General features: G+C 40.6%; 1 protein-coding gene across 1 annotated transcript in view; it reads left to right on the top strand.

Moving 5' to 3' along the window:
• Positions 1-23162, top strand: part of il1rapl2 (interleukin 1 receptor accessory protein-like 2) — a 437686-nt gene that overhangs the window by 146450 nt on the left and 268074 nt on the right. The window lies entirely within an intron of this gene.

Genomic DNA, 23162 nt, shown 5'->3' with positions numbered 1-23162 from the left:
ACTTCTATCTTATATTCATTTATTACTTTTGGTATGCATAAACATCATGTTGGGATGCACAAATTTTGCTTGAAGCGCATCCCGGCGATACTCTACTTTCTAGAGGTAAACTGAACTCTGATTTATGTGATAAGACATGTACAGCTTTCAGAGGTGATATGGTTAGGTTTGATACTAAAATACTCAATTAATAACAATTAAAGATTATAGTTGCAGCTTGTTCTCCAAAGGAATCATATACTTTAACCATTGACAGTGCTGTTCTGAACCAGGCACAAGTCAATTATGGAGTGTTACTGTAATTGATTACAATTAATTATGATAAATACTAGTCCAAAACATGAGTGCTGTTTGTATGTTTACTAAAACTTCAATTAATGTTGTGTGTGTTCCAAATGGAACCAAAGTTGACAGTATACTTTAATATATACTCTTTGCCCCTATTAACTGATTCTACAGTGTGTAGTCCAAAACCTGTAGTATGCACTTCTTCAGCTCTGAAGAACTAGAGAAGCCTGTTGGATTAGAGGTGAAATGCATTCAACCAACCTAAAGCAAGGCCAGTTAATACTGTAGAAAATAACACAAAAAAAGAACAGCCAGCTGTATTAAGAAAGGACTTGGAGTATTACACCAGAACTTTTTGACCCAGTCAAAGTATTTGTGTGTGTTCGTCTGCTTCTCAGTACGTCAGTACTTTGTGTGATCCATGAAACGACTTCAAACCAAGACAGCCTGAGGCCAGAGGCTCGCTCTCTCTCTCTCTCTCTCTCTCTCTCTCTCTCTCTCTCTCTCTCTCTCTCTCTCTCTCTCTCTCTCTCTCTCTCTCTCTCTCTCTCTCTCTCTCTCTCTCTCTCTCTCTCTCTCTCACACACACACACACACACACACACACACACACACACACACACACACACACACACACACACACACACAAACTCACACATCATTTGTCCATCCAGTTGCTTGTAGCATCAACCCACCAATTCTCCACCACACCCTGGAAGGTATTTCCAGGAGAATGACACTAGACAAAAGTGTCTTGCTGAGCTCATTTATTTTTAGCAATGCACACACAGGCACACACACACACACACACACACACACACACACACACGGTCAATTATGGTGTCGTAATGAGCCTTGTGGGAAGACTTCCAGATACTGTAGCTTGACATGATTTTACAGTATAACAAACCATGAAGATGTAGCATACATAATTCATGGTCCTGTCCTAAATGTTAAAAGACAGTTAAAAACACATTTTAATTCATATGACCATAAAACTATCTTGAAAATAAGTGATCAACACAGACACACAAATTAGAGCATTTGGATTGGAATAGAAAATTTTTTGAAGTAAACACAGAAAGCCTATATTGCAATTGAATACCAAAGTCCGTCAGCATAGAGCAGCAATGTTCCTCATCGTCAGAACATTCAGATGGGATGATGCTATGAAGCCTTGCCAATGTTTTATTCATTAAAGGTGTTTTTAGCTGTCAAGGAAAAGGACACACACACAAGTATGGGCTGCTTTAACTCCGAAATCTGTACAAAGTTTAAGTCCACTGCATCTTCCAGAGTCAGGACGGATTATTTCCACCTATAAAAGCAACACTTTAAGACAACCTGTCTCATAAAAACTTACTGGCATAATTTGAGAAATCTGAAGAAGACTGGAGGAAAATGGTTATTTAACATCATGTTTACATCTCATCCTCTATTATTTGCTTTACCATCTGCTTAAGACTTGTTAGCCTTATAACGATGCCATTCTGTGTATTTATGTGGAAATGCATTATAAAAAAAATCACATGTAAACTGATTAGATTGTGCTAAAGTTTATGAAAGGTTTTATGATGGAAACTAAATGCACATTAGCACTTAAACATCTCACTTTACTGATGTTACAGAGGACTTCAACATTAAAGTTCTTCTCATGCAGGGTAAATACATTGATCTGAGTATCAACACAGAGCAGGACTCAAACCATAAACCACCAGGCTGTGTGGTACCAGCGCTTCCCACTGCACCACCGTGCTGCCCATATGTATCTATCTATGTATGTATGTATCTATGTATGTTTTTCCGTATTTATTTATTTATTTATTTATTTATCATTTTACTAGCATGATTAATACACATATCTAACCCTTTCCTTTTTGGAAAGGGTTTTGCAAACTAGGAGAACATCCTGCACTTTGTATGCCAGAATGGTGAATTAATAAGTACATAATCAGGTTGGAAGACTTCAAATGCACTTTACATCACTTGATTTAGCTATCAGTGATTAAGCAATCAAATCTGTTGCTGTGCCTCACCCTACATCCACCTGCAACCCAGACGACGCTGGATGTTAGTGCCGTCAGGTTGCATTATGTACAGAGGGTTTATAGCTGATGTTTTATTCACGATAGTTGTATCTGGCTGCCAGGAAATAACAGTCAGAGAGAGAGGCATGCACATCTATGTGCAGACACTTTAAACCCACACAGGTAGACAAGATGTTCTTATCCTTATCAAATTATTAGCACCCACACAGACAGGAAACAAGCTGCTCTTTCACTTTAAAATGAATTAAAATTCAAGCAGAGAGTGGACCCCTTCCAAATGGAATGAGTCAAAAAGAATCCATTTGATAGACTGTTATCCATAGAAACTCCCTGCAAGGTGGAAATAATGTCACAGTAAAGTGTAAAATAAGGTGTTTACTAAATCCTGACAAACTTATGTTTACATATTTAGGGGTTTATTTGACCCTCTTCCTTTACCAAATAATTTAACCAAACTGACAAAAAAACCCCCAACCAAACAACAACAACAACAACAAAACAAACATTTGACCCTCTAGAGCAGGGATCACAAACCTTTTTAAGGCTGAGGGATACTTCATGAACACTGAGTAGTATATAGGGCTACACACGACCTGTTCGCTACAAACCTCCTAAATAACAACACTGCATGGAGGAAGGTAAACATGCTGTGTGTCCAGGAGACCAGGTGGAAAGGTAGCAAGGCTAGAAGTTAAGGAGCAGGGTTCAAGTTGTCCTATCATGGTGTAGATAGGAAGATAAATGGAGTAGGAGTTATCTTGAAGGAGGAGTTTGTTAGGAATGTCCTGGAGTTGAAAAGAGTGTCAGATAGAGTGATGAGCTAGAAATGTTCAATGTTGTTAGTGGTAATGCCCCACTGGTAGGATGTGAGCTGGGGGGGGGGGGGGTGGAGAAGAAAGAGAGAGTTGTCTTTGGTGCAGATTCCAATGAATATGTTGGTGCAGGGAACAGAGGTGATTAGGAGGTGATGGGCGGGTTTGGTATCCAGGAGAGGAATGCAGAAGGACAGACGGTGGTTGACTTTGCAAAAAGGATGGACATGGCTATAGTGAATACTTTCTTCCAGAAGAGACAGGAACATAGGGTGACCTGTAAGAGTGGAGGCAGGAGCACACAGGTAGACTACATCTTGTGTAGACGGTGTAATCTTAAGGAGATCAGTGACTGCAAAGTAGTGGTAGGCAAGAGTCAAGCCAAACAGCATGGGATGGTGGTGTGTAGGGTGACTCTAGTGGTGAGGAAGATAAAGAGAACAAAGACAGAGCAGATGATGAACTGGGAAGCTGAAAAAGTAAGAGTTTTGCATGACGTTTAGAATGGAGTTAAGACAGGCTCTGGGTGATCAGGAGGCACTTCCAGATGACTGGACAACTACAGCAAATATGATCAGGGAGACAGTAGGAGAGTACTCGGTGTGTCATCTGGAAGGAAAGTAGATAAGGAGACTTGGTGGTGGAATGAGGAGGTACAGGAGTGTATACAGAAAAAGAGGTTAGCTAAAAAGAAGTGGGACACTGAGAGGACTGAGGAGAGTAGACAGGAGTAAGGTAGTGTAAGGTGAATGTAGAGGTAGCAAAGAAGGGGCTTATGATAATCTGTATGCTAGGTTAGACAGTAAGGATAGAAAGACTGGTCTATACAGGTTGGCAAGGCAGAGATACAGAGTTAGGAAGAATGTGCAGCGGGTTATGGTGATTGAGGATAGGGATAGAAGTCTATTGACAAGGGCCAGTAATGTGATGGGAAGATGGAAAGAGTACTTTGAAGAGTTGATGAACAAGGAAAATGAGAGAGAACAAAGACTAGAAAGGGTGGTTGCTGTGGATCAGGAGGTAGCAAAGATTAGTCAGGATGAAGTGAGGATGGCATTGATGAGAATGAAGAGTGGAAAGGCAGTCATTCCTGATGATATACCTGTGGAGGTATGGAAGTGTCTAGGAGAGGTGGCAGTAGAGTTTCTTACTGGGTTGTTCAACAGGATCTTAGATAGTGAGAAGACGCCTGGGGAACGGAGGAGAAGTGTGCTGGTGCCCATTTTTAAGAACAAGGGAGATGTGCAGAGTTGTGGCAACTACAGAGGAATAAAGCTGATGAGCCATACAATGAAGTTATGGGGAAAAAGTTATGGGAAAAGAGTAGTGGAAGCTAGACTAAGGGCAGAAGTAAGCATCTGTGAGCAGCAGCATGGTTTCATGCCAAAAAGAGTACTACAGATGCATTATTTGCTTTGAGGATGTTAACAGAAAAGTACAAAGAAGGCCAGAGGGAGCTGCATTGTGTTTTTGTAGATCTGGAGAAAACTTATGACAGCGAGCCCAGAGAGGAACTGTGGTATTGTATGAGAAAATATGTAGTGGCAGAGACGTATGTTAGAGCGGTGCAGGACATGTATGAGGACTGTAAGACAGTGGTGAGGTGTGCTGTAGGTGTGCAGAGGAGTTCAAGGTGGAGGTAGGACTGAATCAGGGATCAGCTCTGAGCCCTGTCTTGTTCGCTATGGTGATGAACAGGCTGACAGACGAGGTTAGACAAGAATGTCCATGGACTATGATGTTTGCAGATGACATTGTGATCTGTAGTGAGGGCAGGCAACAGGTGGAAGAGAAGCTAGAAAGGTGGAGGTTTGTCCTGGAAAGGAGAGGAACGAAGGTGAGCTGCAATAAGAAGAGTACATCTGTGTGAATGAGAGGGACCCAAGTGAAAGAGTGAGGTTACAGGGAGAAGAGATGAGGAAGGTGAATGATTTTAAGTAGTTAGGGTCAACTATCCAGAGCAATGAAGAGTGTGGAAAAGAGGTGAAGAAGCGTGTACAGGCAGGATGGAACAGGTGGAGAAAAGTGTCAGGTGTGATGTGTGATAGAAGAGTTTCAGCTAAAATGAAAGGAAAAGTGTACAAAACTGTGGTGAGACCAGCGATGTTGTTTGGCCTAAAGACAGTGTCACTGAGGAAAAGACAGGAGGCAGAGCTGGAGGTAGCAGAGATGAAGATGCTGAGGTTCTCTCTGGGAGTGACCAGGGTGGATAGGATCAGGAATGACATTTGAGGGAAAGCACAGAGGTTTTGGAGATAAAGTCAGAGACGCCAGACTGAGATGGTTTGGACATGTCCGGGGGAGAGATAGTGAATATATTGGTAGAAGGATGCTGAGTTTTGAACTGCCAGGCAGGATGCCTAGAGGAAGACCAAAGAGGAGGTTTATGGATGTAGTGAAAGAGGATATGAAGGTAGTTGGTGTGAGAGAAGAGGATGCAGAGGGATTGGTTAGATGGAGGCAACTGATTCACTGTGTTTACACTTTGAAATGTCTGCTGATGTGATTAAGCGCTTCGAAATAGAGGTTGATTGATTGGCACAGTGGCACAGTGGGTAGCGCTGTTGTTGCACAGCAATGCTGAGTTTGTATGTTTCTCCCCGTGTCTGCGTTGGTTCTCTACAGGTTCTCTGGCTTCCTCCCACCTCCAAAACATGTGCTTCAGGTTAATTGGCCTGCTTCAAAATTAACAGTAGGTGTGAGTGTGTGTGTTTGTGTGTGCATGTGTGTGTGTGTGTGTCTCTGCGATGCAAAGGCGCCACCCCTGGAGTTTCCTCCGCCTCACGCCCTAAGCCAGCTGGGATAGGCTCCAGCTCCCCACAACCCGCGACAGCAGAGAAGTGGTAGACAATGAATGAATGATTGATTAATTGATTATCACCATGCCTCCGAAAAAGATGCAAAAGTTGGAGAAAAAGTGACAATGAGTGTTTTCTTGCATAAGAAAACAATCAAATTTAATGAGGAAAAAGAGACAGATATTACAGAAATGTGTGTGTTGAAGGTTCTGTCCGCTTGGTGCAGTGTCCACAGTATATGAATTAAAGGCAAAGTAAACTATTGAGTGAAAAGCAAAAGTGAAAAGAAAAAACTGTATTACATCTTTCTTTTTTCATAAAACATTTTTAAATGACTACAAGGCTTTAACATTTTGAAAAATCTAATTTATATTCTTTTTCCGTTTTTTTCTTTTTACTTAAACAGTTATGTTATTAATAAGAAACATTAAAACTAGCATTTTGTTTAGTTTTTATATTGTACTATTGGCATAACTCAATCCTTGAGTATGCTTCTACTTTATACTCTGTTATTACTTTCGGGAGGCATAAACGTCATGTTAGGACGCACACATTTTTCTTGAAGCGCATCCCAGGGATGCACTACTTTCTTGAGGTAAAATTAATTCTGCTCTTATACCCTGTTCATGGTCCATAGTGCTACATATTGATTATTACAGATAGACCCGCTGTGTTCATGTTACAGTAAATGAAATAGATTTATTTTTTAAAATATCCCCTATGTGAGATGAATCTTAGACAATCATATCTTATAGCCAGAAACCTCAGTCTACGGAAAAACAATTCTCCGCTGATTCATTTGCAACATTTGTCTTTGATGGTTAGTTATTTTTAATCCCAGACTGAGACTACTGGTAAATTTACTGCCCTGCTCCCCTCATGCAGTCAAAAGCTTACTCTCCTTTCTTTGTATCAGTGTCAGAAGGTCCAACAGCATTTCCTTTTGAATCATCCTCCACCTGCCACTAATTTACACTCCTCTGTATACTAATGTATGAATGATGTGTCGCTCTAATGCATACTGTGATATTTTATAATGAATTCAGTCACATAAATTAAATGGTATCTGATGATTACGTCACACTGTATGTAGCTACTGTTATCCATGGGCCTTCAATTGACTAAGATATTAACACAACTTTGGCCAGTTACTGGCAGGGGGTGGCACGAGGGTCCACTGGGTACCGCTGTCACATCACAGTAACGAGATTCTGGGTTTGATTCCATTTTGTGCATTTTGTCCATTTTTCCATTTGTATGTTCTCCCCATGTCTGCATAGGTTCTCTCTGGGCTCTCTGGCTTTCTTCCCACCCCCAAAAACATGCATAGAATTGAAAATTCTCTGTAGGTATGAATCTGTATGCGTGACAATGCATCCATAGCCAAATGGGATAAGCTTTGGGGTAAACCATGACCCACAAGGCAGGAAAATGGATGGATGGATGGATGGATGGATAGATGGATGGATGGATGTTCTCACAGTATCCTGTTCAAAGCATCACAATGCACCTGCAAACACACATCGAACTTAGACTATTTCTGGATGTCTGTAGCAAAGCCACGCTTATCGAAATTCATTTGTGTTACTCTTATCTTCAGGCTAGTAGATGATTTAGAAAAGTGTGTCTTTGTGTGGCTCTGGCTCTGATGCTCCTGGATATGCTGGCTAGTACCACCTGATGCACAAATGTAAAACCATGGCCTGTGGACTCCAGATTAGTGTTTGCATGTTTCAAACGAAAAAGAAAAAAAAAAAAAAGCATTGCTCCAAGCCAAACAAGGAGATAAAAGTGTGTTTTTTATCTAAATATGTGAAGATAGAATATGCATGTAAATAGACTCCAGTTTTTGGTACACAAGGAGACCAATCCAGAGCCAATTCATGGTGTAGTACTCACATTTATCAGCCTGATTATTTCTCCTTTTGTTGAAATATTCATGGATGTTCTCTATAAACCCTGTAACCTTCATGGTGTGTTTGAATCATGGGAGATTTAGTCCACGGCTGTGCTTGGACAGGCATACTCATGTCTAGGTCAAAGTCAAGCCTGTGAAACAGCGTGAACATGTGCTAAATAAATAATAATAAATAAGTATGATTGTAGGAATGTACTGTGTGTACGAATGAGTTATATTTTTAGATGACTGTGCAGACCTCTGCCTCTGTGATAACCACTGCAAATCTCTAATTATATTTAGCTGTTTTTGCTGTTTTAACTGTTAATGAGTCCTAGCTTTCCCCTCTGATTGCTCCATTTTCACATCTCTCTTTGAATTAGCTTGTGTCCAACTCAGATGTATTTGTATTTAGATAATCGGGTCATTTAACTGTTTTAATTTCAAACCTCAAAATCAATTTACTCGCTTCTCTCTCTTCCTCTCTTTTATCCATCCCCCCTTCCCTCCCTCTGGATTTTCATTTCCTCCGTCTGATTTATATAATCGACTCATTTAGTGGGCCTAATTCTCACAAAATGTGGAGACTCCTTCTTCTCTTTCTGTATTTCTCAGGATGTTTCCTCTGTCTCTTTTCTGTGACTCATAGCTAGGTGTCTGTCGTCTTTCAACTCTCATTATGACTTTGTCTTTTTTCGGCGCCCAAACAATCTTGGCGCATCTGCCAGACGGAATCACATGGACAATATGGCGTAAGGCATCTGCTATGTTATGACAAGAAATAACTATACATTGACTTCCCAGTTAACATAATTTTAGAGTGTCATAACAATTTTTATGTTTTTGAGCAGGGAGTCCAAACAGCAGGAATGACACAGAAAACGGCAACACATTCTGAGTGAAACGCCGAGCAGCAAGGCATTTTGTTGTGGTTACGCCTTTTGTTCACACAACGCAAACATCGGGGATGAAAACGCTGGGCAAAGTGACGTTTTTTGAAAGCGCGGGGTCTGCGTTGTCGTGTGGACGCTGTAACCAAAACGTTTTCTATCCAGTGTGCATCTCCTTGCCATGAAAACCGCTGTGACATCAGTGTGTCACTCCTGTCTACATTTACATACAGAATGGACAGAGTTAAAACCGGCTATTTTCTGAATATAACAGCTCCACGTCGAAGACACTTTAATAAACATGCGTCACAGTTGGATATTTGTTCATCTGTTTCTTTCCTTATGAGTCATAAAATTGATATATTTATTTATGGAGGTTGTCCTCCTGCAGGACAACCTCCATTCTCTGAGCTGTTCTGCCTATAAACGTGTTGATCAACACACCATTGCGGCTACGTGTGCACATGGCCTGATTCAGGTAGTGTCTCGGCTTGTGCCGTGAGTTTTGACAGCGATATAAGGCGGGTGTTGTCTAAAGCAGGGGAAATATTGTGAATAAACAATCACCTAAGACCTGCCACAGTTTTCAAAAATGCTGTTTGTAAATAAAGCCAATGATATGACCCAAGTATAATCACTGGCCATACCTCAACTTTACAAAAGCACAATCATTGTCCATACTCCAACCATTCATTTTATATGTTTACTGTATTTTCATTTTTGTAACACATAGTGCCCGCCCCTCCCTACAGAAACAATGCAGGGACCCTCTGCCCCACTCTCGCACACACGTAGATATGGACTGGTTTTGTCTGTCATCCCTTCACTGTAGCTCATGTTGCTTTCCTTAGGTTTTCATCAGCTTGTCTCTATGTCGATCTATTGAAGGTGGTGAACTTGTTTCTTGTTTTGTTTTGCTGCGCGTACGCGTTGCATTTGACCAAACAGAGCTGAGAACTGCTCGTGTTGCATGGAGTCGACTCCAGTTGTTGTTTTTACTTGCTTGCTCTTAGTTTGACACTTTCTCACTTCATTTCAAATTAATACTTCATATACTGTTTAGATATTTTAACTGTTACATAGCGTGTGCGCACACACAAACACACACGCACACACACGTGCTCTCTCTATCTCTCTGTTACCCTCTCACATAGTCACACACACATGCGCAAACAGACACGCACACAAACACATGCACACATGCCTTAATAACTGCATTTTACATAGTTCACACATGAACAGAGGGTTAACCAATGAGTGCACGGCAGGGGCCGTAACATCTTGTATTTACAAATGTACTGTATATGGAAGACGGCCTGACATGCTGTCTTTGTATGTTTTATTTCAGTTTCACAGACCTCAGTAAATGACCTGTCTATCACTTTTGATATTGTGTACTTTTTGTGAGTGCCAGCGTGATAATCTGGTCATAAAAACTTCAATGCAATACTTCCAGTAGCTCCAGACATGGATTAATTATCCACTAAACCTTGGGAATTCAGAATATAATAAATAATATTGGTTGTCAGAAAGATGTTACCTTCAAATCTCTTTTGGAATCATCCAGGTTGAAGTGCTCATGGCAGATTCTCGGATCTTTGGTCATTTTGACCCTGTTTATCCGTGCCTTCTATTTCTTTCCAAGCTTTCCAGACAGTATTCTGAAGATACGTTCTTTTTGTGTTTAAGTACTGTCGTGTTGGAACAACCATTCAACTTACAGTTAACCACGACTTTATCTCATTTATCGCTTCAGTGATCGTATTGTGTTGTAATGGCTGCCCTGACTGATGAAGCCGCGAGTGTTGTCGATGACATATGACCCCACATGACCTTTGGATACAGATGCTGCTGCAGCGCAGATTTCAAGGTTTCTCGACCATATGAATGATGCCAGGTTTAATTTTTGTTGTTTTTTTTCATTTTTTTCAAAATGATAAACAAAATATATATCACTTAAAAATGAGTTTACTGTCCCCTAACCCTTAGACCCCTGACCTATTTTGTCCATTTTTTGGTACATTTGATATTTGTCTCCATATACCACATTAAAAATTATATAACATACCCATGCTTGGTATGTTTATCTTCAGCACAACTTCAGCGATATGAAGAGATATTATTATGTTATTATCTCCCTATAACTTACTATATTGACATATTTGGGCAAAATAGAAACACACAGTCAAATTCGAAAATGGAACAAATTGTATTTTATTGCAGATAAAAACCAAAAAATGCTCATCACTTTGATTTTGAACTCAAAGAAGTTTGCCATAGGATTCTAACATAAGTATATACAGTTTCTGTCACTGATGCCACTCTTCAAAGGAGTTTTTCAAAATAAGACACAGTGCCACTTAAAAGGAATGAATTGTGAGACATGTTTGCATCACGTGACAAAATGCATGAATCGCGAGACATTTTCCAATCACGTGAATACATGCATCACCGCTTGTAAGACGGCGACTATATGGACAGAAATACTGCGCCTGCCATCTGATTATAAGAAGCCATTTGAACCGCTTGCCTTAGATCAAATGTAAACAATCATATTTCCGTTTTTCCAGGGTCAATCGGCTGCAAATAAAAACCAGAAGACAGTTTCACATATATACTGTTGTTTAAACATGTGCACAGCAATCCACGTGGCAGACTTTATTTGTTACGAATGGTTTGAAAACATCATGTGATCTGATCACGGGGGAGCGATTATAGGGCTATAAGGGTTAAAGCACTAAAGTCTGAGACTCATGGAATACAGCACACTTCCGGATGCTGTCAGCCAATAGAATGAGCGTACAGTATCACGTGACTGCCTACCAAAAATCCAGGATGAGGTGAAGTTGCTAACTTTGATGTGCAAGGGCGCACTGTATATATACTCAAGTCTTTGTGATGGACATATAATACATATTACAATCAGGCTACCCAATTAACATGCAGAATCAATCAATCATCAATCAAGTTTTATTTATATAGCGCTTAAAGCAGGGCCCCAGCCGATAGATAGATGAGGGGTGATACTGATGGGCTTGGAGGAGCAAATCCACAGCGGATGGTCCGCAGTGGATGGGCGGATGAGGGCTAGAACAGTATGGTGACACGGAGGAAGAAAGGTAGCAGGACCCCAGCCGATGGTTAGGTGAGGGGCGATGCTGGTGGGATGGAAGGAGCATGTCCACAGCGGATGGGTGGATGAGGGGTGGAACTGTATGATGGCATGGAGGAAGAAAGGCAGCAGGATCCCAGCCAATGGTTGGGTGAGGGGCGATGCTGGTGGGCTTGGAGGAGCAGGTCCACAGCGGATGGGCGGATGAGGGGTGAGCCTGACAAAACCTGTAAGGACATAGAGCACAGAGCCTCCGGGGAAGAAGTTGAGTTAGTAGGGTGTGATTGGAGATTAGGAGACTGACTTTGGAGAGGAAGAGGAGTAACAGAGATGGTCAGAGGGAAGAAGGAGGAGAGAGGAGCTCAGTGAGTCTGGATGTTGAGTCTCCAGCAGTGTAGATCTATAAGGAAAAAAAAAACCCTAGCATCCTAAGTTGCCTTAATTGTGAAATTTCTGAAAAAGAAATGTTTTAAGTCTAGTCTTAAATAATGAGAGGGTGTCTGCCTCCCGAACTGAGGGAGGTGGTTCCACAACAGAGGGGCTTGATAGTTAACGGCTCTAGCCCCCATCCTACTTTTGTGTATTCTAGGAACCACCAGTAGGCCAGTATGTTGAGAGCAAAATGCTCTAGATGGATTATATGGAACTAAAAGTTCCTTCAGATAGGTCGGTGCTTTGCCATGTAAGTGAGGAGAAGTATTTTAAAATCTATCCTGGCTTTCAAAGGAAGCCAGTGCAGAGAAGCCAACAAAGGAGAAATATGGTCTCGGGTACTGGTCCTGGTCAGAACACGGGCAGCAGCATTCTAGATTAGTTGAAATGTCTTCAGTGACTTTTTGGAGCAGCCTGAAGAAAGTGAGTTACAGTAATCTAGTCTGGAAGTGATGAAAGCATGGATCATTCCATTTTAAAATATGCCTGATTTTAGCAATGTTTCAGAGATGGAAAAAGGCCGTTCTAGAAACCTGTTTTATGTGTGTTAAATGACAGATCCTGATCAAAGATGACACCTAGGTTCCTCACAGTGGTTTTGGCCTCAAAAGTGATGCCATCCAAAGCTATTACGTCACTAGGCACTACATCCCTAATGTTTTTTGGGCTGAGCACAATGACCTCAGTTCTACCAGAATTTAGATGCAAAAAGTTATTGGTCATCCAATCTTTAATATCTTTGATACACACCTGTAATTTGCACAATTGATTGACTTCATCAGGTTTAATCAAGAGATACAATTGTGTGTAATCGGTATAACAATGGAAGTTGATGGAGTGTTTCCCTATCAAATTACCTAGAGGAAGAATATATAAGATAAACAATATTGGATCAAGTACTGAATCTTGAGGAAGTCCATAGCTAACTGTAGTGGACTGGAATGAGTCGTTTTTAAGGTTAACAAACTGGGAAGGGTGATTTAAATAGGACTTAAACCACATCAATGCTGATCCCTGAATACCAATTGTTTTGTCCAGTCGTGCCAAAAGAATATTGTGGTCAGCTGTGTCAAAAGCCGCACTAAGGTCCAAGACAACCATTATTGAAACAAGTCCTCTGTCTGAAGTGGTTAGAGGGTCTTTGCTAACCTTCACAAGTGCCGTTTCCGTACTATGATGTTCCCTAAAACCTGACTGAAAATCCTCAAATAAACTGTTGGATTTAAGGAAGTCACATAACTGATTAGAAACTATTTTTTCCAAGATCTTAGATAAAAATGGGAAATTTGATATTGGTCGATAATTATTTAGAACAGCAGGGTCCAGGTTAGGTTTTTTGAGAAGTGGCTTGATTACAGATACTTTGAAGGACCGTGGTACATATCCGGTTGATAGGCTGCTCTAGCGGAACAAAGTGCCTTGCTGTATTTATATAAACTATCTTGCCACGCAGGGCAGTGTTCTCCTAGTTGAGTAGAACACCATTTCCTTACCTTTCGGGAAGGCTGCTTTAATCCGTGGGCATGAGAATTAAACCGGGAAGCTCGCATCCTGCGTTTTATAGTCTTATTTTTTTAGTGGAGCAATTAAATCTAAAGTTTTTCGCAGAGAGTCTGTAGTAATGTAAACAAACTCATCAATTTGAGATGGACTAACATTAACTGTGTTCGGAAAATGTGTAACTACAATAACTGTGTAGTTCAACTGTGGGATTAAATTAAGCATACTTGGGATTTCTTTCCTGAATTTAGCAATAGCATGAACTGATACATTTATAGTATAATATTTTCTTTTTTTTTTTCAGGAAGGGAATTACACAATAGCCGAAAGTCAGAAGTTATCAGGCAATAGTCAGAAACAATTGGATTTTGTGGAAAGATGTGTAACTCTTCAATTTCAATCCCATAAATCAGGACTAAGCCCAGACTATGCTTAAACTGGTGAGTAGATTCCTGTACACACTGACTAAAGCCTATGGAGTCTAGTAACGACATGAATGCGTTACTGAGGTTATCATTACTGTCGTCCATGTGAATATCGAAATCACCACCTATAATGACCTTATCAGTTTAAGGAATTAAACTAGTTAAGAAGTCGGCAAATTCAGATAAAAAGGCTGAAGTAGTTTCTGGACTGGGTTTGATAAATTCAGGCTAAGACTTTCAAATAAATTAAAGATCATTTTTGGTTTAGGGCTCAACTGTAGGGAGGAATTAAAAATAGACGCAACTCCTCCACCTACACCTGAGACTCAAGGGATCTGATAATTTAGGTGACTAGGAGGAGTGGCTTCATTTGGGGAAAAATACTCATCCTCACTTTGCCAGGTTTCCATTAAACAGAATAAATCTATATGATAATCTGATATAATATCATTGATTAAAACAGCTTTTGAAAACAGAGATCTAATATTCAGGAGACCATTTTATTTTATTGTTTTGTACTCTGGAGCTGTTGGAGTCTTGGTTTTCTTTTTTTTTTTATTTGGAAGTCCAGTTGCTTTCCTCTGGACTTGAAATTAATAAATTTTACATGAATTAACTTTAAATGGTCGAGGGACAGACACAGTCTAAATTGTATGTACATTAGGTGACAGTATGGTCGGTGACAGTACAGTAGGTGAAAATGTAGTAGGTAACATTACATTGGGTGGGTGACCGTTCTAGGAGCACGGAAACCTGTTTAAGACTACGACTCTGTATCCCGGTCTCAACTCTGGGTCAGCGTTTTGGGTCAGAAATAAACGTGGTCAGGTGTCTAGACAGGAGAGCAGTGGCATTCCAAGTGGGATATATTGTGTCTCTCCTAATGAGACCGGGTTTTCCCCAAAAAGTCCGCCAATTATCTACAAACTGTATGTCATTAGCAGGACACCACCTAGACAGCCAAGCGGTTGAGTGGAGACATTCGGCTAAAAAAACTGGATGTTAATTTTAGTGACCGCCGAAGAGCGTAACCAGGTGTCATTACCACCAACATGAATTACAATCTTACTATATATAGTTTATTATTAGCCAGCAGTTTTAGGAATGACTCAATGTCGCCTGTTCTGGCACCCAGGATACATTTGACTATGGTCGCAGGTGTCGTTAGTCCAACATGCCGCACCACAGAGCTGCCAATTACCAGAGTTTGTTCTTAGCGGGTGTGTCACTAGCGGGAAAAAGCTGTTTAATACACAAAGTGATTGCGGGGATTGGTGTTGACAGATTGTTCCACTGTGCAGCAGTTGTTTTTTTTTATTATTAGTATTTCCAGTTACAAACATTCACACATAATCAATGTCATTTTCAAGATAAACTAATTCAAAAAAACTGTATGAACCTGTTACCTGCTGGTGTGACCATCTTACTATCCCTAAATCTACATAACTTAAAATTACGGAAAATTTTTTGAATGAAGACCAACACTAGCATTACTCATTTCAGCATTCTGTCTCTGAATCAGTTTACCAAGACAACAGAAATAATTCCAATACTCTTATCTAAACTTATCACACATGCCCTTGGTTGTCTCATTCAGACTCAAAATATCTGCAGCCAAGGAGCAAAACCTTCCTCCCGTATTGCTTTCATAACATGTATAACATGAAGCGGCTCATTAAGTTTAGGCGATACCAGCTCTGCTTCTTGGGTGAAAATCAGGTTCCTCTCAAATCCATTTGCCAACATTTTCTGTTAGAGACATCTTAATGTGCTGCTTTGATCATCTTCTGTTGATGCTGATATCTCATTCGGACATACAAGCCAATGACAAAATATTGGTGTGTAATGGGCTGGAATCAGATCTAGAATCAGATCATGTTATTAGCTAGCACAAAGGATGGAGGTCTGACATATGAATGACCTTTTCACTTTTCACTTTAATCAAAATTGGCAGATAAACAAAATAAAAACACCTGCCAGTTAAATTGAAATACTTTTAAGTCCATTTTTAATGTTTCTCGTACTTACAAACAGTAACATTTAACTTTGCTTCAATTCAGCATTAGTTTTATTTCCACTGTAGCCAACTTTCACCATTTTTAAGCAAATATGAGGCAGTCAGTCAGTTGAGAAGCGGTGTGCGTTGAGCCAATCAGATGAGCCAGTTTTTTCCAGTGCTGGCGGTCTTGTGCCAGCTGCTCTGCATCCTCCACAGCGACTCCCTGTTGTCGGAGGTTGCCCGCAATGACTTCGAACCATTTGGTGTGGGGCTTGCCTTGAGGCCTTTTCCAGCCTGCAGCCTTGGGGTCAAGCTCGAGAATCGCTCTTGTTGGATAATCAGGAGGTAGGCAGTGGACATGACCAAGCCAGCGGGTACGACATTTTGCAGCCTGATAAAATGCTCTGGGCTGGCATGTGTGGGCTCTAAGTACTTTGTTGGAAATCCGCTGGGGCCACCTGCTGTTTTCAATGGTTCTGAGAGCCCTGCTGTCAAAGCCATCTATACTGGCAGTCAGGGTCTTGTTTAAGGGCCATGTTTCCGAGCAGTAGAGCAAGATGGAGAGTATGGCAGAGTTGTAAATTTGAAGATTTGTCTTGCGTGAAATGATCAGATGGCGCCAGAGTGGCTTCCAGAGAGACTGCAGAGCTGATGCTGCCAGGGCTCTTCTGTGGAGAATCTCTGGTTTAAGGTTTCCCTTGTCCGTCACTATGGACCCCAGATACACAAAGATCTTTGCAGACTCCACAGTGTCATCATTGGGCTGCAGGAGTGGCGGATCCAGTCCATCATCTACATGCATGAACTTGGTTTTAGTCTGGGTCGTTTGAAGGCCAAGCTTCTCTGCTTCATCACTGTAAGTGCATAGGGCCTCTCTCAGCTTGCTGTAGAATGTAATGAGCAGGATGGTGTTATCAGCATACTCCAGGTCAGTCAGGTTGTAGTTGCCGAGGGACACTCCGGGGACTCCCTCACAGACCCTAGACATCAGATGGTCAATGATGCAGTTAAAAAAGGTCAGGAGAGGCAACGCAGCCCTGGAAAATGCCACTGGAGATGGGAAACCACTCAGAGTCTCTGCCGTTGATACGGACACAGCTCTGTGTGTTGCTGTAGAGCAGCTTGAGCAGGGCAACAATCTTAAGCAGTGCTCCAAGAGTCTGTAGGATACTCCACAGTGAAGCATGGCAGACAGTGCCAATGGCTACCTCTGAAATACGAGGACTATGAGAACATCTGAATGGCAAAGATCAATGCATTTGATTGGCTGTAACTGCCATGAAAGTAAATGCATTTAATAAAGTGATCTCTGAAATAAGGGCCCACACCTAATTTCATTTAGGTGGGAGTCTTTTAATGTGTTTTGTTTTTTTTGTCACTCACAGGGAAGATCTTAGTCCTGGTTTGGAGGAGTTAGTGCTTCTGTAGGAGTTACCAGTGGATATAAAAAGTCTACACACCTGTTCAAATGCTAGGTTTTCGTGATGACAAAAAAAACTAAATCAAGACAAATGATTTCACAACTTTTTCCACCTTTAATGTGACCTTTAAACAGTACAAGGCAAAACAAACTGAAAACCTTTAATAAAAAACATAAAATAAAAAAACTTCAAATAACCTGGTTGCATAAATATGCACACCCTCAAACTAATCATTTTTGCAGCACCTTTGGCTTTTATTACAGCACTCAGTCTTTTTGGTAGGATTCTATCAGCGTGGCACATCTTGAGGTAGAAATATTTGCCCACTCTTCTGTGCAAAACTGCTCCAAATCTTTCAGATTGTGAGGTCATCTCCTTTACACAACCCTTTTCAGATCTCCACAGAGATGTTCGATGGGATTCAGGTCTGGACTCTGGCTGGGTCATTCCAAAACTTTAATGTAATTCTGGTGAAGCTATTCTTTTGTGGATTTGGATGTGTGCTTTGGGTCATTGTCGTGCTAAAACATGAAATTCCGCTTCAGCTTTCTAACAGAGTCCCAGAGGTTTTTTGCCAACACTGACTGGTATTTGGAATTATTCATAATTTCCTCCACTCTGACTAAGTCCCAAGTTCCAGCAGAAGAAAAAGAGCACAAAAAAAAAAAAGCATGATGATGCCACCACCGTGCTTCAATGTAGGTATGGTGTTATTTTGGTTATGTGCTGTGTTGTTTTTGCGCCAAACATATCTTTGGGAATTATGTCCAAAATGTTCAACCTTGGTTTCATCAGATCATAACACATTCTCCCACAAGTGTCCGAGAGACTGCAGATGTCTTCTTGCAAAATCAAGCCGCACTCGGACATTTTTCTTTGTTAGATAAAGCTTCCGTCTTGCCACCCTACTCCATAGCCCAGACATGAAGATTATTGGAGATTGTTGTCACTTGTACTATACAGCCAGTACTTGCCAGATATTTCTTCAACTCCTTCAGAGTAGCTGTCGTTCTCTTGGTAGCCTCTCTGACTAGTTTTCTTCTCGTCTTATCATCAATCTTGGACGGACGTCGTTTGTGGTAATGTCACTGTTGCGCCATACTTTCTGCACTTGATGATGATGGTTTTCACCGTGTTCCATGGTAAATTTCATTCTTTGGAAATTATTTTGTAGACTTCCCCTGATTAATGTCTTTGAATAATAATATCTCTGAAACTTTGAAAGCTCTCTGTGGACCGTGGTTTGTGCTGGAAAATGTGGCTACAAATATGTCAGGAAAAACCTAGTAGAACAGCTGAACTTTATTTAGGGTTGCTCAGAGGAACCTTCATTGGTGACAAGTGAGTTAAACACCAGTTAAACATGAGTTTGAATGTTACTGGTCCAATCTGAACACAGCCACATCCCCAGTTATGACAGGGTGTGCACACTTATGCAACCGCATAATCTCAGTTGTATATTTTTACTTCTCCTACCTGAAATATTTTGTTTTTTTATTTCAATTGCCTTGTATAGCTTAAAGGTTTCATTAAAGGTGGAAAAGTTGTGAAATCATTTGCCTTCATTTAGCTTTTTTACATCACAAAAACCTAGCATTTGAAGTGTGTAGACTTTTTATATCCACTATAAAGAGTTAATCAGTTTTGAAGGCACAGTCAAATTCCATCGGTGCTCCAGTTTACCCTTGTTTGGGTTGTGACAACAGACAGAAGGGTATCCTGACAGTCCTCCCTGCAAGAATATCCACCAGGATTCATGTGTTTTGCTCAGCAATGAAGTCATCAGTTTGGTGGACATTGTGTCCTGTTTAAAACAAGCTGCTTTTTTAGTTTTATCTCATCGGATTAGTTGGGATAGAATAATCAATAGATTATACAAGCATACATAATCAATGTCATTAACCCATTACCAGGATATAGGAGATGGGAAAGCCTCAATTAGGGTTCTCTGTCTACCAAGTGCATGTTTTCATAGCTATGCCCTTAAGACCTCCAGAAGGAGGGTGCAGAACAGACATTCTAAGGTAACGCACAACCTCAACGGCCTCCTTTGTAAGCAAAAGAACAGAGATTCTACTGTTGCCTCTGGATGACAGCACTCCTCAGTACGTCTATACAGCTAAACCCAGCCTCCCTACAGATGCAGCTCACTCTATTCATCCATCCATCTTCATCCGCTCATCTGTAATCGAGTCATGGGGCAGCAGCTTCAACGGGGAACCCCAAATCCTCCCTTTCCACGACCACATCAACCACCTCATTTTGACCTCTTGAATTTTCGATGCCATCCTGACTTTGGGTGTTAAAAAAAACAAACACTTTTTTTCTAAAAACTCCACCCCAGGAGGACAAGAGGAAGGTATCCCTTGATAAATGTTTTCACTGTGTTGCAGGAAAAGTCAAAACGTTACGCCTTGATTACAGTCATGATATTAGCAGTGCTGTTGAATGGTTTCTTTTGACGTCTTGCGCAGCTTCTAGAATCATTTCATTTCAGAGTTCATTAACCAATGCCGTAAAAAAAACAAAAAAAACAAAAACTTGTCCAATTTCTATTGTTTAAACACACCTGTTCTCTATGCATGGACACCACTTCTTACTCTACCAGTGAACAGTTAATCATACACTGGTTGATTGTAATATTAATGCTATTGATTAGTTGATAGCTTTAATGTGAATACAGTATTGATCCTGAAATAACGTTAATAGAGTGGCTTTATTGATTAGTTAACTCTGACAATCCCTCATTGGAGGAAAGCAGCAACTGTGCAGGGGTTGAAGGAAACAGAGCGTAGGAGATCCATCACTGCAAGCTACAAATCTAACAGATACGAGTGGTTAAATCTTGGGAATTGATTCCAAATTTTTGAACATCTGACTGGACTGGTTTCCATTCCATGAAAGAGCGAGATCTCTTTAGTACCACTAGTAAGGAAAACAGACAGAACCAGAGAGAACCCAGGGCCCCAAGGCAAGGAATTAGGCTCATTGCACCTGAATCTGGTATGTTTTAAAGTGCCCAATGTATTTCATGTGAATTCATGCCAAAGTTTACACTATCTCCGTCTTAGAGCTCCACTCAAGTGAGGAGCTGGAATGTAATTAAAACCAAGGGAAGTTACGCAATGTTTTCCTTTTCCTCTCTCATCTGAGCTCCAAACAATAATATCTGGTTAAAACCCACACATGCACGCACACACACACACACACACACACACACACACACACACACACACACACACACACACACACACACATACACACACACACACACAGTTAGTATGTCCTCCCCATTTCTGTGTGGGTTCTCTCCCGGTTTTCCAGCTTTGTCCCACATCCATAACCATGTGCTCCAGGTTAATTGGCCATTCCAAATTGCCCGTAGTGTGTGAGTGTGAGCGTACATGGTTGTTTGTCTCTCTGTGGCTACGCGGCGCACTGTTATCGCACCTGGAGTTTGCCCCACCTCATGTCCTAAAACAGCTGGGATAGGCTCCAGCTCCCAGTGACTAGCTACGGCAGATAAAGCAGTGATTAGAAGTTGAACAAATGAATGAATGTTCTTAGGTTTCAGGTCAGTTTGACATTTAAATATGCACTCAGTCGGTGGATGTTCACATTCATCTGTACAGTATTACGCTTACTTACTTACATCACGATTACATTTATTATTATGTGGATTAGACGTCATCAAATGCTGCTGAACTGGAAGATCAGGAGAGCCACAGAACATGAAGGGATCTTCTGACTTCGCAGAAGCACAATTCTCAATAATGTTGTTGTTACGTAGAATATGCACTGAAGAATGTCCATTGAAAGCTGTAGTTATTAACTCCAACTATGATGGCATTCACTCATTTGGTGGAAGCATGGAAGAAGCAGCATCCCATTTACCATGTCCTGTTCCATTTGATCCTCTCCTTAATGATTGAATGTATCTGTCTTTTTGTCAGACAGAGACACACTTCACACAATAGCAGTGTGTAAACATATTGAAATTTAAATATATGTCAGGCATCATTTATTTTAAAGGGAAAGTAAAGTCAAAATGAACCAGGTCTGTATTTGAAGTACAATATATAATTAAACAAAAAGCATTGTGGCGTATGAGCAATGGGGACTTAGAAAAACAAAAGTTAAAGAAAAATGTTATGGAGCGCGCCATGGCAGTGGAAGTGACGTAATTGTAGACATCACGGTGAATGCATGTCAGCACCGTTATATAAATATACAGCAAGCGAAAATGTTACGAGCCGACGGTATCACTTTTTTTTTTTTTTTTATCAGGATATTGTCTAAAATCATGTCATCATCAGATACTGAGGACGAGTTCCCTGTGAACCCACCTGGAGTGTATTATACCGTATAATTATCACCTGATATATGCAGAGGATGAGAGTTTGTAAACATCAAGTGACTCATTCCAGAATGCTTCATCTGAAAAAAATTCTGACAGAGATAAGTAACTAGTTATAATGTCCCGTTTTGGTTTACTGTATGTAGAAGTTAATTCTGCTACTGATGGTAGCGTGCTAGCTCGTCAAAGGGATTTTCCATGTAATGTTAGCACTGAGCTAACCACCATTCGTTACTGTTGGATTGTGTGGAGTTAATAACAACTCGTTTATATTAATATGTTTTGTATTTACAAATGTATAAGGATCAGGGCCTGCCATGCTGTTTTTGTATGTTTTATTTCAGTTTCACAGATCTTCTAAAATTACCTGTCGATCAGTTTTGATATTGTTTACTTTTCACAAGTGCCATAATTGCATGATAATCTGGTCAAAAAAACATTTATCAATCAATCAATCAATCAATCAATCAATGAAACTATTTATATAGCATTTTTCATACATAAAAAATGCAAATCAAAGTGCTTCACAAGATAAAACGTGATAAAATAATGAAACATACAACAATAAAAAGTGACACATGTAGCCCCCCCCCGCCCCATTAAAACACACACACACACACACACACACACACACACACACACACACACACACACACACACACACACACACACACACACACACACAAACAGTAAGCAGACTGTTAACATGGCTTGGCACTGAGGATCCAGGTGAGGAGAAGCCACCCATGGGGGGCCATCCACACCGAGAGGCACCACAGTCTGCAGCCACGGGAAGCACCGCCACAGAGACCCCCCCTCAACCCTGACAGACCAGGTTAGACACCCCCGTGGGCAGACCAGACACAACTCCCGGTGTTGAGGGCCCCCATGAGGAAAAAGTGGAGCTAAAAACTAAAAGATTAAGACAGTGGAATAAAAACAGACAATTATGATGAAATGCATAAAAATGTTGGGGTTTAGAAAATTTTAAAGAAATAAAATGCACAAGACTTAAAATTAAAATAAATAAAAATAGAAATAAATAAAATAAAATAGAAATGATTAAATGGATAAAAGTACTAAGATAAGGGAAATAAGAGAGTAAAAGAAATCAGTTAAAAGCCAAATTAAAAAGGTGAGTTTTCAGCTTCCTTTTGAAAATATCAACAGTCTCTGAGGCCCG

This window comes from Antennarius striatus, chromosome 10 (genome assembly GCF_040054535.1).
Source record: "Antennarius striatus isolate MH-2024 chromosome 10, ASM4005453v1, whole genome shotgun sequence".
Taxonomy (NCBI): Eukaryota; Metazoa; Chordata; class Actinopteri; order Lophiiformes; family Antennariidae; genus Antennarius; species Antennarius striatus.
Note: the sequence above shows the minus strand (reverse complement) of the source record. Positions and strands in the feature narration are given on the sequence as shown.